This window comes from Haemaphysalis longicornis, unplaced genomic scaffold, assembly GCF_048455015.1.
Source record: "Haemaphysalis longicornis isolate Haplotype H1 unplaced genomic scaffold, Haemaphysalis longicornis Haplotype H1 scaffold_12, whole genome shotgun sequence".
Lineage (NCBI taxonomy): Eukaryota > Metazoa > Arthropoda > Arachnida > Ixodida > Ixodidae > Haemaphysalis > Haemaphysalis longicornis.
This window is the reverse complement of record NW_027526225.1, coordinates 74,385,873-74,400,522: the sequence shown is the minus strand read 5'-3', so window position 1 is coordinate 74,400,522 and position 14,650 is coordinate 74,385,873. Positions and strand designations below refer to the sequence as shown.

At 47.0% G+C, this 14,650-nt stretch overlaps 1 long non-coding RNA gene across 1 annotated transcript in view; it reads right to left on the bottom strand.

Moving 5' to 3' along the window:
- LOC144162027 (uncharacterized) overlaps window positions 1-14,650 on the bottom strand; it is a 47,464-nt gene that overhangs the window by 7,961 nt on the left and 24,853 nt on the right. The window contains exon 2 of the long non-coding RNA XR_013320580.1: window positions 7,261-7,353. This is a non-coding gene — a long non-coding RNA (uncharacterized LOC144162027). The remainder of the gene's footprint in view (window positions 1-7,260; window positions 7,354-14,650) is intronic.

The following is a 14,650-nucleotide window of genomic DNA, read 5'->3' as shown; positions in this document are numbered from 1 at the left end:
GACACTTCAACTGGGCCGCCGTATTCTTCGTGGGTCGCCGTGCCAACGACCCACTCCTCGACGCCTGGCTCAACCTTGAGGCCGACGCCCTTGGCGACCTGGTGGTATTTCCGTTCGAAGACGGCTACAGGACCGTAACTCCCAAGTGGGTGAACGGCATGCAATGGGTGGCCGACCATTGTCCCAACGTGCCGGTGATCGTCAAGCTGGACGACGATGTCGCCGTTCACCCGTTCAAGGTATATGGCAATATGCCTGCGAACATCGACGCTATAGCCTTCAACGAAAGCCACGCTGTTACAGAAAGTTAAGAGCTGAGTTACTGGGGCTGTAGTTGATGTCTAGTCAAGAGGTTCAAAGATTCGCACACTGTACCAAGCTAATTATATTTGTGTTACGAACGCCTTTGTTTGGCGCTGGCAAATTAGGAACTAGTTCAATTCAAACAAAACCTAAAATGCATAAAATGAAATATGTATGCAAACAGGTATGGTTAACGTTTTTACATGGAGCGTTTTCTGATCAGGAGCTCTCGTGACCCCGTGGTCTTGGAGGTCCATCAAATCGGCCACATAATTTGTTCTAACGTTTTAGCGTAGGGAATTGTCGTCCAGTTGATACTTCTCCAGAAAATAACATTCCTAGTCAATTATTTTAAAACCGCTATCAAACCCGCCGCGGTGGCTCAGTGGCTAAGGCGTTGCGGTGCTGAGCACGAGGTCGAGGGTTCGATTCCCGGCCGCGGCGGCCGCTTTTCTGATGGAGGCGAAAAGCAAAAACGCCCGCGTGTACGAGATTTCGGCGCACGTTTAAGATCCCGAGGTGGTCAAAATTAATCCGGAGCCCTCCACTACGGCGCGCCTCATCGCCTGCTTTGCGTCGGCGCGTTAAACCCTACAATCAATCAATAAAACCGCTATCCCCATCCGGATTTGTCTCGTTACGTACCAATCAAACAAACGCTGCCTTCCCTCTTTTGAAGATCGGCCAAAACTCAGTGCGCAAAGCTCCGCCCCTGCAATCGCCTCCAAGCAGGGCGCATACACGGGGAAACCACTCTGTAACAACTAATTTACCAAGAGAAATGCTTTCGCCTTCTGATTTTATGGGAATATGCTTAGGCATATTCGTCAAAATTCTTTGTAAAACTCCCGCCAAAGCGTGACCTCAAGAAAGACGTCCGTTGCCGTGTTGTGGGAAGACATAAGCGGTACGTGTGTCAAGTGCTTGCTTAAATTTTAATGGGAAGGCATTCATTTGTCCAGATTGTGTAAAACCGCAAATTTAGTAGGTGTCAGAAGCCAGCCTCTAAAAACACGTCACTGCCGAGCGTTTGAAAAAGTGTGCGTCCCAATGCAAAACCCAAACATGGGAAGGTATGCTGAACGATGCCCGCACAAGGGCAGAGCCCCTTCGAAAGTGGAGAGTGTTTCAAGCACGGGCCCCACATACCAGTGCTTCTAACGCATCGAGTAACTTCCGGTTTCTAAGTCTCATACCCACTATCAGCCCTACTAACGCCTGATGAGTCACTTCCGGTATCTTGTTCTCATGCTCATAAATCAGGATGCTAACACCTGATGAGTCGCTTATGGTTTCTTATTTCATATTAGGGCTTTCATTACGACTTTTGTAATATTTCATAATACGACTGCCATCTAGGGGCCGACATTGCAGGCACACAAATAATAAGGTTTCTAGACCAAAAACTGTACTTCAGACCCGATGTCACGTGCTGGAGATACACACCGGGGGTAGGGAACGGTTTTCTGCCATTTGACTCTGCACATTCCAAGAATGTCAAGCGGAGATCGGCTAACACTGCCCTGAACTCGGCATTAAGCCGATAATACTACCCCGGGATGTAGAGGAGTTTCGATTGATTGATTGCAGGGTTTAACGCGCCGATGCAACGAGAGTGAGAAGGCGCGCCGTAGTGGAAAACTCCAGGTTAATTTTGACCACCTGAGGATATTTAACGTGCGCGGCAACCTCGTACAGAAGGATGTTTGTGCTTTTTGCCTCCATCAGAAAATCGGCCGCCGCGGTCGGGAATTGAACCCGCGTCCTCCTGCTCAGCAGCGCAAGGCCTAAGCCACTGAGCCAACCCGGCGAGTTTGAGAGGAGCTTCACAGACCAAATCTCAAAATTGCCCAATGCAGGCTATCCGAATGCGGTCTTGGTGTCGATCTGCGAGTCGTTGCTTCAAAATATAAAAGGAAATGTCCGTAGGGGTCCTAGAGAGGCTACTGACAGGAGCAGTATTCTGGTTGTGCCCTATCTGCACGGAATCACACACAACATTAAGAAGATAGCAGCCAGAGAGGGGGAGAAGGTTGTGTGCTCAACCCCAAACAATAGGTATGCCAGGCGCCGCCATGTCAATCATCCAATGATAGAGAGCCATTGCACAACTAACCACCGTAACAAGTGCGCAGCATGCGTGCAGGGGGTTGTATACAAGCTACCTTTATTGTGCGGGAAACGCTACATTGGCCAGAGCTGCCGTTGTATCAACAATAGAGTTCGAGAGCACAAGGTCGCAACAATGAACGTTCCGCCAGGTCACTTGGCCACGCACTTCGAGATTGCCCCAAGTAATGACGCCATGGAAGTGTGAAGAGGACTTCCATGGCGTTATTACCATGCATAAAAACAGCGATAGGCTAGCGCGAGAAATCGTCGAAGCAATGGAAATTGAAGAAAACATCGATGATTGTGTCAGAACAGTATCGGTTGCGCTAACTGATAAACGTTTTATGCGCAGTGTTATACTTAGACCACGTGGCTAGAGGAGTGTATAAATGTACTGGGCGAGGCGTAATAAAATTCATTTGGTAGTGTCAGCGCTTGTGCTTCGTGTTTCGTCTTTGTCTATGTTCTGAGTTAAGTCGAGGCTGACCAGTATTTAATCAATTATTATCCAACAAGCTCACATTCTGCCTATGCTAACACCTGAAGAGGTAGCTACGGTTTTTGTATTCTGGTACCCGCATATCAGTAGCTAACGCCTGAAGAGCTGCTTCCGGGTTCCTATTGTCATACCCGCATATCTGTGCTGCTAACGCCTGACGACTGACTTCCGGTTTTTTATTCCTACGTCTCAGCTTAGCCAGTACATACAGACGGAGTTCCCCCGGGAGCCCGCACGCCTGCACTGCTACGTTAGTGTTGGCCAGCCAGTGGACAGGGAACCAGGCATCCGCTTTTTTGTGAGAACGGACGACGCCCCAATGGAGGTGTACTTCAATTACTGTTCCGGCCAGGCCGTCATAATGACCTTCAACGTCATGCGAACGCTCCTTAGAGCGTCACCCAAGGTGCATCCCCACCCCACGGTAAGGCCTCTTGTCGCCTTTGCGTGCACTTCCCCCAAAAGCGACACTTGTACTCGTGAAAATACAGGCTCGAAATTCAGATTTTTTTCGTGTGTACGCTCGAATATGTACGCTCGAATAAGATGCCGCAAAATAGATGTGCTTATTTGCGCTGACCTGCAATAATTGCATGCCTCTAGCACCACCAGACAACGGGTATTCCGCTAGATAAAAGAATCTATTTCACTCTCTGCTTGTTCTGCAGGAAACGCTACTTTTACTGACAGAGCTGGTACATGGCAGGGCAGGCAGAATGTCGCGTTGAGCTTTTAATAAGTACAGTCGTATAATCATAAAAATGCCTCAGTTCTGCTACAACCACCAGATGAATATAGTGGAAAGAAAGGAGCTTAACGTTTGAGGTAATATTTGGGCGCCAGACGTTCGGTTTGCTAGAGGGGGAGGGGCGTGCATAGCAAGTCATTTATTGAATATTGGAGAATTGCTCAGTAGCAACAGTGCTATTTAAAGCAACCAAGTGTGAGTTGTTACCATTCCAGCCACGTAGACGGTGTCCCATTTGCCAAAAGCCTTTTCTTCAGGTGGGAGCACTCGTCGTCGCACCCACGTTTTACCACACGTAGAGAGACGGACTGACGGGAAAAATGATTTGTTCTTCAGCGTTTCGAAGTGTTTATTTTGTGAGCATTGTTGGGGGAGGGCGCCTGGCGGCGTTGAGCCATCCATCGTTTGTCATATACAGCCTGCGGAGTTTACACTGCGGCTACTTTATATTTTTAATAGAGTACAGGAAAAATGTACTTCTTGCAGTACGCAAAGCATGAATGAAAGACGATGATGAGTTGCACATTACGTAACGCTGTTTAAAACGTACGTAAACGCCGTTACTTACGAAAAAACACGAGTAAAAACAACTATTATTTCAGACAAATTTACGCAAACATTTCTCCATTTGCAAGAAAATTTTCCCTTCACTTCGATGCACATGTTTCACAGAACTTCCCCGTAAATCCCCTACTCTCCCCCGCTATCCTGTCAACTCATCCCCTCCTGTGTCGTTCCTACCAGAATAAATACAATGAAGATTTTTCAAATTCAACTCATTTTTCCCGGCTTCCGCAGTTCGAGCGCGATCAATCGGAACCATTCTGTTTTGGTGGACTTGGAATGCCGCCTCCAGGTCTAGTCGTGGATTTCAAGCTCTTTTTGTATTTATTCGTCCAAATGTGGTTTTTCACGCGTATTTTCATTTGATCCCGCAAAGATACAGCACATTTGCAGTCTCTGTTAAAAGCCCGCTGCCAAGGCCATCTATGGATTGATGGTTTGCCTTCATTCTGCCTGATGTTTCTTTTTGATGTACGAATGCGTTTTCCAGATTTAGCGATTTCGAACGGTTTTGGATGTATAAACTTACAGTTCCAAAATTTAGTTTTACCGTCTCGGCCGCGTGGCTGATTTGAAGGTTAGACACTCAGACGTATGGACGGACATTGGATGGTTTAGGTAGCCCCTCGGAGATTCTAGTCTTTAAAAGACGCTGAATTGATGGCACGACTTCTACGAAAACGGTTGGCGCGAACTGATGCCGAGCTGACTGACACTTTCGTGGTTTTAGGCCAGAAAAAAAAGATGCATAAGAAAGAAGGGGAGCTTCAAAATGGCAGCAGAAGTGAAGGATGCGCTTTCGAAACAGGGACTCCAGTCGCATTCGGCTTTTGCAAGAGGCACCGCTGGGGCACTAAGCCCCTCCTCCCTGTACGGACATCGTCGGTGTGAAGACTGGAGCTACAGCCGTCTTGGGCCCAGTTTCCCCGGCTTTTGCATGGACGAAACGTTACTTCATATTGGCTCAAGGGGCCTGGTCTTCTGGAGGAGGGAGGAATGTAAGGTTTACATAGCACCCGCTCTGGCAGCCCATACCAATCTCTTTTTTATAGTTTACTGTGTCACGACACGGTTGAGTATGTGTCGAGCCATAAAAAGTTAAAATGCAACCCACGTGACAACAACCGCGTCATGGCTGGCAGCCCTGGTCAGCTTATCCCTTCATAATCAGCGCTCACTGATCCAGAGGGCTATGGCAGCAGTCCTTGCATCTCCAGGCCTGGTCCTCTGGCTCGACCTAGGCATTCTATTTTAGGTGCACAACACTTTAAGGGCCCGGGTTATCGTCATAACTACTCCAGGATAATGGTTTCACGCGCCAATACGGGGCTTCGAACAGGTAACCGCTTCCGCTAGTCGGACTAGAAACTGCGTCTCGAATTACAAAGTTCATGCCTGCCCTTCGGGCCGACGAACCTCACGTTACTCACATGGTAAGTGTCGGGGGTGGTCTCTGCGCTGCGCCACTGCCACGGAGGTTGCTTTTGCTTGGCGACAAAAAGTACACGGTAATATAAAATAGCGAAAACAGCATAAAATAATGCTATTGCGCTTGATGAAAAATCAATGATACGGCCTCTTGATGGGCCTTTTTCTGGGGCTCCGCCGCAAACTCTTGACGGCTTTCGCTATCACCGCCAGGCTGATACTGAAAGTAGTCACAAGATGGTGCCACTGCCCCTCTGGCGAACTACTACTCCGCACTTCGGCAGCTTCCATGTTGAGTACAACTGCTTTCTTTTTGCTCCACTTTCCATTCCCCACTTTCATTTGCCCCCTAATAAACGTCTTTCCATCCATACAAAGAGTTGAAGCTGCTATTACGCAAACGTGCTAACGTTTCCACAATTGTTTCTTTTTCCCGGCCAACGCAGGACGACGCTTACGTGACCGGCGACCTCGCGCTGCTCCAGGGAATCGGCCACGTCGACATTGGTCGCTTGTACTTCTACGAACCCTCTCGAGAATCAAACGGAAGCTGCCTTTTCGTCGGCGATTGCATCTTCATGCACTGGCGGGTCGTTGCAGGTGGGAAGGCCATTGAAGAAGTCGCGAGGACCCTGGACGCTCGCTTCTACTGGTCTGTCCTGCTCTCGGACCGAAAGGTGCACGCGGGAGTGAGGCTGGACTTATCAACCAGGCTTAAGACCCACGACTATGCACTTGCTTTCCAAGAGACGAGGGCAGTGCTCATCAACCGCAACAGAATTGATAAAGCGCAACAAGCGCCTCTGCCGTCTCCCTAGAGCACCTTGAATTTTTTCGAACGATTTTCTTCTTAGACGCTAACCGGAAATAGGGCTCTACCAAACAAGCGTAGTTCGGTGCTTGACAGTGCATTTGTGTATCTGCTGGCCTGCACGTAAAAATAAATCCGACTGTGTTTACGTACGTCATGCCTCATTTTCATGCCCTGGAGCATACCTTGTGGGAAAATGGCAGTATTATTCCTACCCATACAAACTCCTGTTGCTCACCGGTGGGTTGATATGCGAAAGAGATTTCTGTATGCTCCATACGAAAGAGAAGATTCTCACCCGCGCACAGTGACATTCCTTGTACAAGCACTTTACTCATATGGTTTCAGCAACAAAGGTAACATCGTACCTTATTCTTATAAAGTGACAGGCCTAATATTTGATGTCAAAATATTAGGGCGCCTACTCTGTGCAGGAGTGTTTTGCCTTGGTAAGTAATACCCCGGTGATACGCGCACTTTGAATCGCGATTGAGTCGGTACGCATCGGGCGCTGCTACACGGAACTTTTAATCGCGATCGAGCCCGATCCCTCTCGAACCAAATCCTGGATTCCAAAATGCGATTAAGGTTTCCAAGCGCGAACAGGCGAAAGCGGTGATACTCTTGTTCTCGCTGAGTAATCGCACAGAAGTTGACAACTTAAACTAATGGCACAAATTGTATCTAATGACTTGATCCAAATAATCAAAAGGCAACATTTATATAGTTACGTATGCCTACGATTACGGAAAGCTCCCAGACGCTATTATATATTTAACGGTATTATATATTTACCTAACATGGTCGCTTCTTCCTTCTGTAGTTCGTCCTTTCTTCTCCGAAAAAGCAATCTTACTCGCTTTCTACTGGGTCTGCCTCCTTGGTGTTCTGGAAGAAAGAAAAAATCGGGAATTAACAACAAAGCGCGTAGGCCTCTTTCTCACTCCGTCTGTAGATCACGTGGTGAAGGTAGTCGGTCAACTGCTCGGTTCACCATTCGTTATAAAGACCCAAATTGTCTGTATTTGTTCTGGGTATTTTACCTTAAAGCAAAGGTACTGATCTCCTTGTAGGAAAGTCTCGAAGGAACAGGATTCTTACTCTGCCATTTCATTTTTGCCTAACTATTAAGACTTAGTTGCTGGTCGTTAGTTACTTGAATTCGTGGTTTTAAGCGTTTTAATATTGACAAGTTTCTAACTTTTTTAATATTCCTATTGTGTTCTCGTGCGACGTTTCTGAAAATAAGCACTGGTCGCACTTTTAGTTGGTGCCCTCAAAGCTTGTGATATAAGATATATAATTAATAAAGCCTGCGTTTAGCAAACGTCCTTTTGAAGGCAGTTGTGCCGAGTTTACTTTAATTTTTACGCTCCCTAGGCAAATGCCGCCAAACAAGCAGGCTTCACAAATAAGGAACTTGTTTTAATGCCAAGTGTTGCTTGCCTAATTATGGCCATAATGGCTTGTGCGGCATAAACGAACAGGTCCCGGAGGAACGCAGGAAGATTGATTGATTGATTGTAGGGTTTAACGCGCCGACGCAACGCAGGCGATGAGGCGCGCCGTAGTGGAGGGCTCCGGATTAATTTTGACCACCTGGGGATCTTTAACGTGCGCCGAAATCTCGTACACACGGGCGTTTTTGCTTTTCGCCTCCATCAGAAAAGCGGCCGCCGCGGCCGGGAATCAAACCCGCGACCTCGTGCTCAGCAGCGCAACGCCTTAGCCACTGAGCCACAGCGGCGGGTAACGCAGGAAGAACATTGACCGGCGTTCGTTCTTGTGTTTGTTCGTTTAGCATTAAACCTTACATCCGACCAATATTTCATTTTTTTAGGAATACTGACTGTTCGCGAAAGCATAGCAGCTTGGTTCAGCGAGCGCAGATTATAACTCCTGGATGCATGCCGAACCGGGCACTGCTTTTGTTCATGTGCACTTATCCGTATACACGGAAAGGACGCTCAACAATCTGAAGTTCGGCTACTCTCATTGCTTACAATCAGCTTCCAAGCCCCTCTAAACCCCAAACTTAACCGACTTAGATCAGATTAAAAATATTAATATCAACAAATGCCGAGACAAGTTTTTAGGGGCGAAGCACCTTACGGCCGAGGCTTGTCCAGTGCTGTGCTCACGGCACAGCACCTTGTAAATTGAAACATCTGTGAACAAAAGGTTCATAAAAGGCTACCAACAACAAAATAAAACGTTAACAAAAGGTTACAGAGAGAGAGAGAGACAGACAGAGAGAAAGAGAGAAAGAGAGAGAGACGCAGAGCACCGAGTAAATCAAAACATCTGGGGACAAAAGTTTCACAAAAGACGAGAGTGTAAATTTGGGCTTGTTGGTGATGCATTCTTGCAGGCTAAGCGCGACGCAGACACAGGACGAGACGAAATGTGACGAGGACGAGCTCTCGTCCTCGTCTCATCCCTTGTCTCGTCCTGTGTCTGCCTCGCGCTTAGCCTACAAGAGTTCACAAAAGGTTAACAAGAACAAAATGAAAGGTTCACAAAAGGTTATAGAGAGAGATAGAGAGAGAGAGAGACGGGAGGGTCAGGGAGGGAGGGAGGGAGGGAGGGACGCACAGCACCGTGTAAATCAAACATCTGTGAACAAAAGGTTAACAAGAACAAAATAAAAGGTTCACAAAAGGGTAGAGAGAGAAAAAGAAATACTGCTCCTGGACAGCCGTGCTTTATATGCGCGAGGAGCATTGGATTGGATGGGATTGAATTGGGTTCGATTTGGATTTCGATTGGATTGGATTCAAATGGATTGGATTGGATTGAAGTACATTGAAGTGAATTGTATTGTATTGTATTGGATTGGAAATGATTTTAGCAGCAGTAAGCACTTTCACGGGTGATTTACGGTAACTACGATCCCCAGCGCTTCGCCCACTCGTCATAATTCCCTTCGTGGAGATGCGTGAACTTTTTTCCTTTCCTTGACTTTATCATAACGAACTGTCTTCATCTTACTGCAATGGCTATATGGCCAAGCGCTACATGCGTCAACGGCAAAATTATACAGTCCAAATAAAATATTCAAGAAGTATAAATTTCTTCCGATAATAACGTGAATAGTAGAGAAAAAACTGGCATTTGTCACAAAAATCTGCTTTCGCTTAACTCGTTAAAAGTTTCCTGTGTTTCTGTTCATAGTCACAACGGCACTACGACGATAATACCGAGCGAATGTGTGTTGATGTTGAAGTTCGGGAAATTAGGGACGTTCTTACGAAAAAAATGGTTCGCATTAGTAAGGCATACAGCCCCATCTTTAACAAAAAAAGGTGTGAAGCTCATCTAGGCAGCCATTTGAGCAAGGTGTACGAATTGTCGGCTTCATTCCATCTCGTTAGCTATGTTTTGTACTTCATGCTGTCGCTGTCTACCCTGCTAGAACTCATGAATCGGCTTGTAGTATTATCTAAATAAAATAAATAATTAATGAGAAATTTACCGCTGTAGCTGGGTAGTGTGCAAACTGAGTCGCTATACAAAGCCATAAAAATTACAGAATGAGTGATAGTTTAAGCTAGTAGTTTATAAGACAGGTAACACGTTGTGGCAGCATGACCACAACCCTTATCCCTGAAAGCCGTTCCTCTATGCCTGACCACCGGTTACGGGTGCATCCGGAAAGTTTGGTGATTTTATAAAAACCTAAATGTTGACTTTTCGAAAAATGAAGTTTGGAGTTCAGGGGCTGCCGTAGAATTTAGGTGAGTAATTTAGCTGCCTTTTATAAATTCGAAGCACTTCTTTCTTTACATTTTGCGAAACGTGTGCCATAAAAGTTTTTTTTATAAATACGTCTTTAGTCATCTTTTCTGGCCGTTCCCTTTATTCAGCTTCTGCCCGGTTGTAACGCGTTTGAAATTTTTGTTGGGATGCTTTTTCCTTTTGGCCAAGAGTTGGAACTCGGTCCAAAAAGTTGCTCCGTTACAGTGGCGCCTTGAGGTCACGCTTTAGCTTTTATGCCAACCCCCATGGCGCCGTGTTGACGGCCTTTGCCAAGAAGAGCCTCTGAGTTTCTGTGCCTGGCGACGCGAAATACGTCCACCTTATTGGTCTAGGTTAAGGGTATGCCCACAGCACCATGGAGGTTTACCCATATGTAGTAGTCTTCTTTCCACAAGACTTCATTGTATGCATACTTCGTGTCTGTGGCGGGAACATTTGTTTTTCACGAGATGACAATCATTTGCGTGCCTTTCTTTCTGTAGGTCTCGTGCGGGAGCCTATTCGCACCAGACGGCAATCGGAACAAATACGTCCATAGGCAAGATTTCGTCACGGCTTCCGCATTAAAAACTAGAAATTGTTATATCCTTCGCAATCTACCACGGAGATATGAGTAGAATGACCACGGAAGCATGTAGGAAACGTGCGGTAATTTCCGACCCCTCCCGTGCTTTAAGTGTATACTGGCGCAGAAAAATAAATGCATTTTTGTTACATTTGCAAAAGTTTGTTATTTTTCTGTCTGTTTTGGCAGATTGTGTTTGTATTCGTGAGGCATTTTGTTGTTGTTATTGTTGTTGTTGTTTTTAAATGCAACCACGCCGGCATAACTATTTCCGGTAATGCCCGTGTGCTATCTTCGCCTACATAATTGTCAGTTTGCCGTGGAGTACTCTTTACAGGCTAACTACAAACGTTGTGTTCGTTTCTCCTCCCAACTTCTACTTCGCCCACTCTCTATAGCTGTTCGTGTTTTTGCTTATACACCTTTCCCGTGATCTCACTCTTGAAACCTAAAAGGACATGCAGCAGCTTTCGCATGTCTGTTTTTTGTAAAAGACCCATCTTTAACACCAGAGCTGTTTCAGCTCTTGGTTGTACCTTCCATAAACAAAAAATACCAGAAAATACGGAGCTCATGCCAGCGTGTATCTCATGAGGAGTGCACGGCGTCGTCCTGGCTTACGCGTGGACTTGCGCCACGTGAGGGGCTCGCCGAAAGAGAAGAAAAAATGCCGAGCGCACGTGCCAGTCGAGCAGCTCGAGCGAGGCGGTGCTTCGTTCTCTTGACGTTGCGTTCTGCGTTGGGTTTGGCCAGGCATCGGTGCTTTGCTGTAGTGTTATCTGTTTTGTTTAATATCTCCGTTAGCTGATAGGCTGTTCCCATGACTACCTCTTCTCCCTTCCAGGGGTCCTCTCCGTGGTCGGCTAGTCTCTTGGCGCAGGACCTGCCTCTGGATTCCTTCCTGCAGAATGGCGTGACGGCTGTCCCGGTGGCGATGGTCCCGACCAATGGTGGGGCAATCAGGTTAAAAAATTTCAAGACCATCCAAAAGGACCTGCAAGCCGCAAGTGAGCACTTCAGGAGTGTTAAGGACGTGCGACCGTACGGGAAGGGCGAAATTATTTGCAAGTCATCAGATAAGGCCTGCTTGGTTGATCTGCTGAAGGTCTCGTCGTTTGCTTCTTTCCCGGTAAGGCCTTTTGTCCCCTGTACTCTTGCGTGTACTAAAGGGATTGTCCGCGGAGTTGACGTGGACATTTCCCCAAGTGAGCTCCTCGAGAAGTTTCTGGATGCCGGTGTGATCGCGGTGTACCGCTGCTCTCGGATGGTGGACAATGTCCGCACCCCTACAGAATCCGTGATCGCCAGATTTGCGGGCTCCTCATGTCCTTCAGAATTCAAAGTCTGGCCCCTGACCTACAGAGTTGAGCCTTTGTCCCCCTGTCCTCGCCAATGTCAGAACTGCTGGCGCTATGGTCACACTGCAGGATCTTGTAAATCATCCACTCGCTGCTGCAATTACGGAGCCGATCATTCCGCTAGCCAGTGTACTGCGGATGAAGTTACATGTTGCCTCTGTCGAGCTGCTCATCCAGCGGACTACTCGAACTGCCCAGCCCGCGCAACGGAAGTCAGGGTCTTGAAGGTCCTGGAAAAGCGCCGTTGTTCCCGCTCAGAAGCGGTAAATATAGTCAAAGAGAGAGCTTATGGGTATGCAGGTGCTACCGCCCGCCGCACCCCAACCAATGAGGCTTCTCTTGCCAAGGCAATAGCGATGGCACTAAAAGAGGTGTTGCCTGAGGTTTCGAGACAAATGATCTTGTCGGTGACGGAACAGGTTTCGAACCTTTTGTCTGCTCAGACGCAACAAATTGTGCAAGTCCTGCCTTTGCCTGCGCCGGTTTCCCAGGAGCAGGTCTGCTCGCAGCCTTTGTCCACGACTAACAGGGGTCAAGCATCCCAGGCTTCAGCGGTGTGAGGGGAGAACCTCGCGAGGAACCCTTCACCGATAATCTCCCTCCAGACGGCTACTTCCAACGAGGCTATTAACCCGACTCTGATGCCCGCCTCAACACACGAGGTTCTGGCTCCTTCGTCTCCTGTGGTTTCACATGGTCAGGTTTCCTCCCCAGTTCTGGAGTCAGATTGTGAACTTGAAATGGAATTAGAGCTTCCAGCTACTTCGACAAGTAAACGGGCAACTTCATCGCTTTCGCAACAAAATACTTCCCCCACAGAATCGAAATCCAAAAAAGCTAAAAAGGGCCAAACAGAAATTAAGCTTAAAGAAAGCATTTTGGAGGCAGCCATGGCTGCTATTCACTCCCCCTAATGTCTCTCCGGGTTCTTCAGTGGAATTGTCGTTCGATAATTGCGGCTCTCACAGATCTTAAATGTCTCATTAACAGTCAATGTCCTGATATTATTCTCCTTCAAGAAAGTTGGCTGTCCAAGGATAAGCCATTCACTCTTCCGGATTTTCGTGTGTTTAGATTAGATAGGGAGACCCGAGGAGGTGGATTATTGATTCTTGTATCTTCCAAATTTTGCCACAAAGCCAAACTGTATTTTAGTCCTTGTCACCGGACTGCGAACTGCTGGCGATTCACATATGCCTCCCTGGATGCGTTTCTTTTTCTTTAGTTAATGCATATTTCCCTAACGGAGTAACTACCACAGGTCCCCTAGATCTTGCTCTTTCGTCGAGTAAGCAACACCTCGTGATCGCCGGTGACTTCAACTCACATCACGTCAGTTGGGGTTTTAAAACAGATACCTGTGGATAGCGATTATTAGACTGGATGTCCACCAACAATCTTCTTTGTTATAACACGGGTAGTGCGACATTTTTCCGGAGCCGAATGCGATCTGTCTTGGATTTAACATTTGCAAAGGGCGTGTCAGTCTCTTGGTGGAGTACAGTCGATTGCCCGACAAATAGCGACCACATACCGGTAGTTTTTCATGTAGCTGTCTCTCCAAGTACACTGGAACGGGTATTGCGGACGTTGGTAAATTATGAAGTTATGAAAAAGAAATTGCATTCGGCTATCATATCGCTCCCGAATGAGTCTGAGGAAAATAGGGCTAAGAAGGTAACAGCCGCACTGAAAAACTCACTAAAGAAGTCTGAATTCATTGTTGCTTCTGCAAAGAGAGAGGGTATAAGCCCCTGGTGGGATCAGGACTGTTCTAGAGATTATCGGCGTAGGAAGGCAGCGTGGAAGAAGTTCATTCATAATCAGAGTCCCGATAACTGGTCAAATTGTAAATATTATTCGGCTATTTTCCGCCGAACAATCTCTACGGCCAAGCAACTGCATCATTCGCATTGCTTCTCCGCGCTTTCAGATACAAAAAACAGACGTGCTCTCTTTGCTTTCTTGCGTAACCACAAGAGTGTAGACAATCGCAGTAACGATGTTTCAGTCATGGAAACGTCTGATGAAATCGTGAATTCGATCGAAAAGGTCGCCCAGGACTTGCAAATCAGGTTCTCATCTACACTATCACACTATCACCAATTGTCGTAGAAAGTATCTCCCCTGTCACGATGGGAGAGATGGGGGATGTTGTTATGCGGCTGCCGGGAGCCTCCCCGGGGCCAGATTGGTTTTCTACTCCCACGATAAAACTTTTGTTTGAGGAATCTCCTGACGATCTATTGAATATTATAAATACTTCATTGGAAAAAATCATGGATTCCTGCAGATTGGAAAATCGCAAAAATTGTCCCCCTTCTAAAGAACCCCAGCCTAGGTGTTATTCCGAACAATATTCGACCAATTGCACTAACTAGCAACCTAGGCAAATTGATAGAGAGAATTTTGTATGGCCGATTAGCCCAGTTTTTGTCCAGTAAAAATATTCTGAGTCCACATCAAATTGGCTTCCGTCCGGGATGCTCCATTTGGTCCGCCC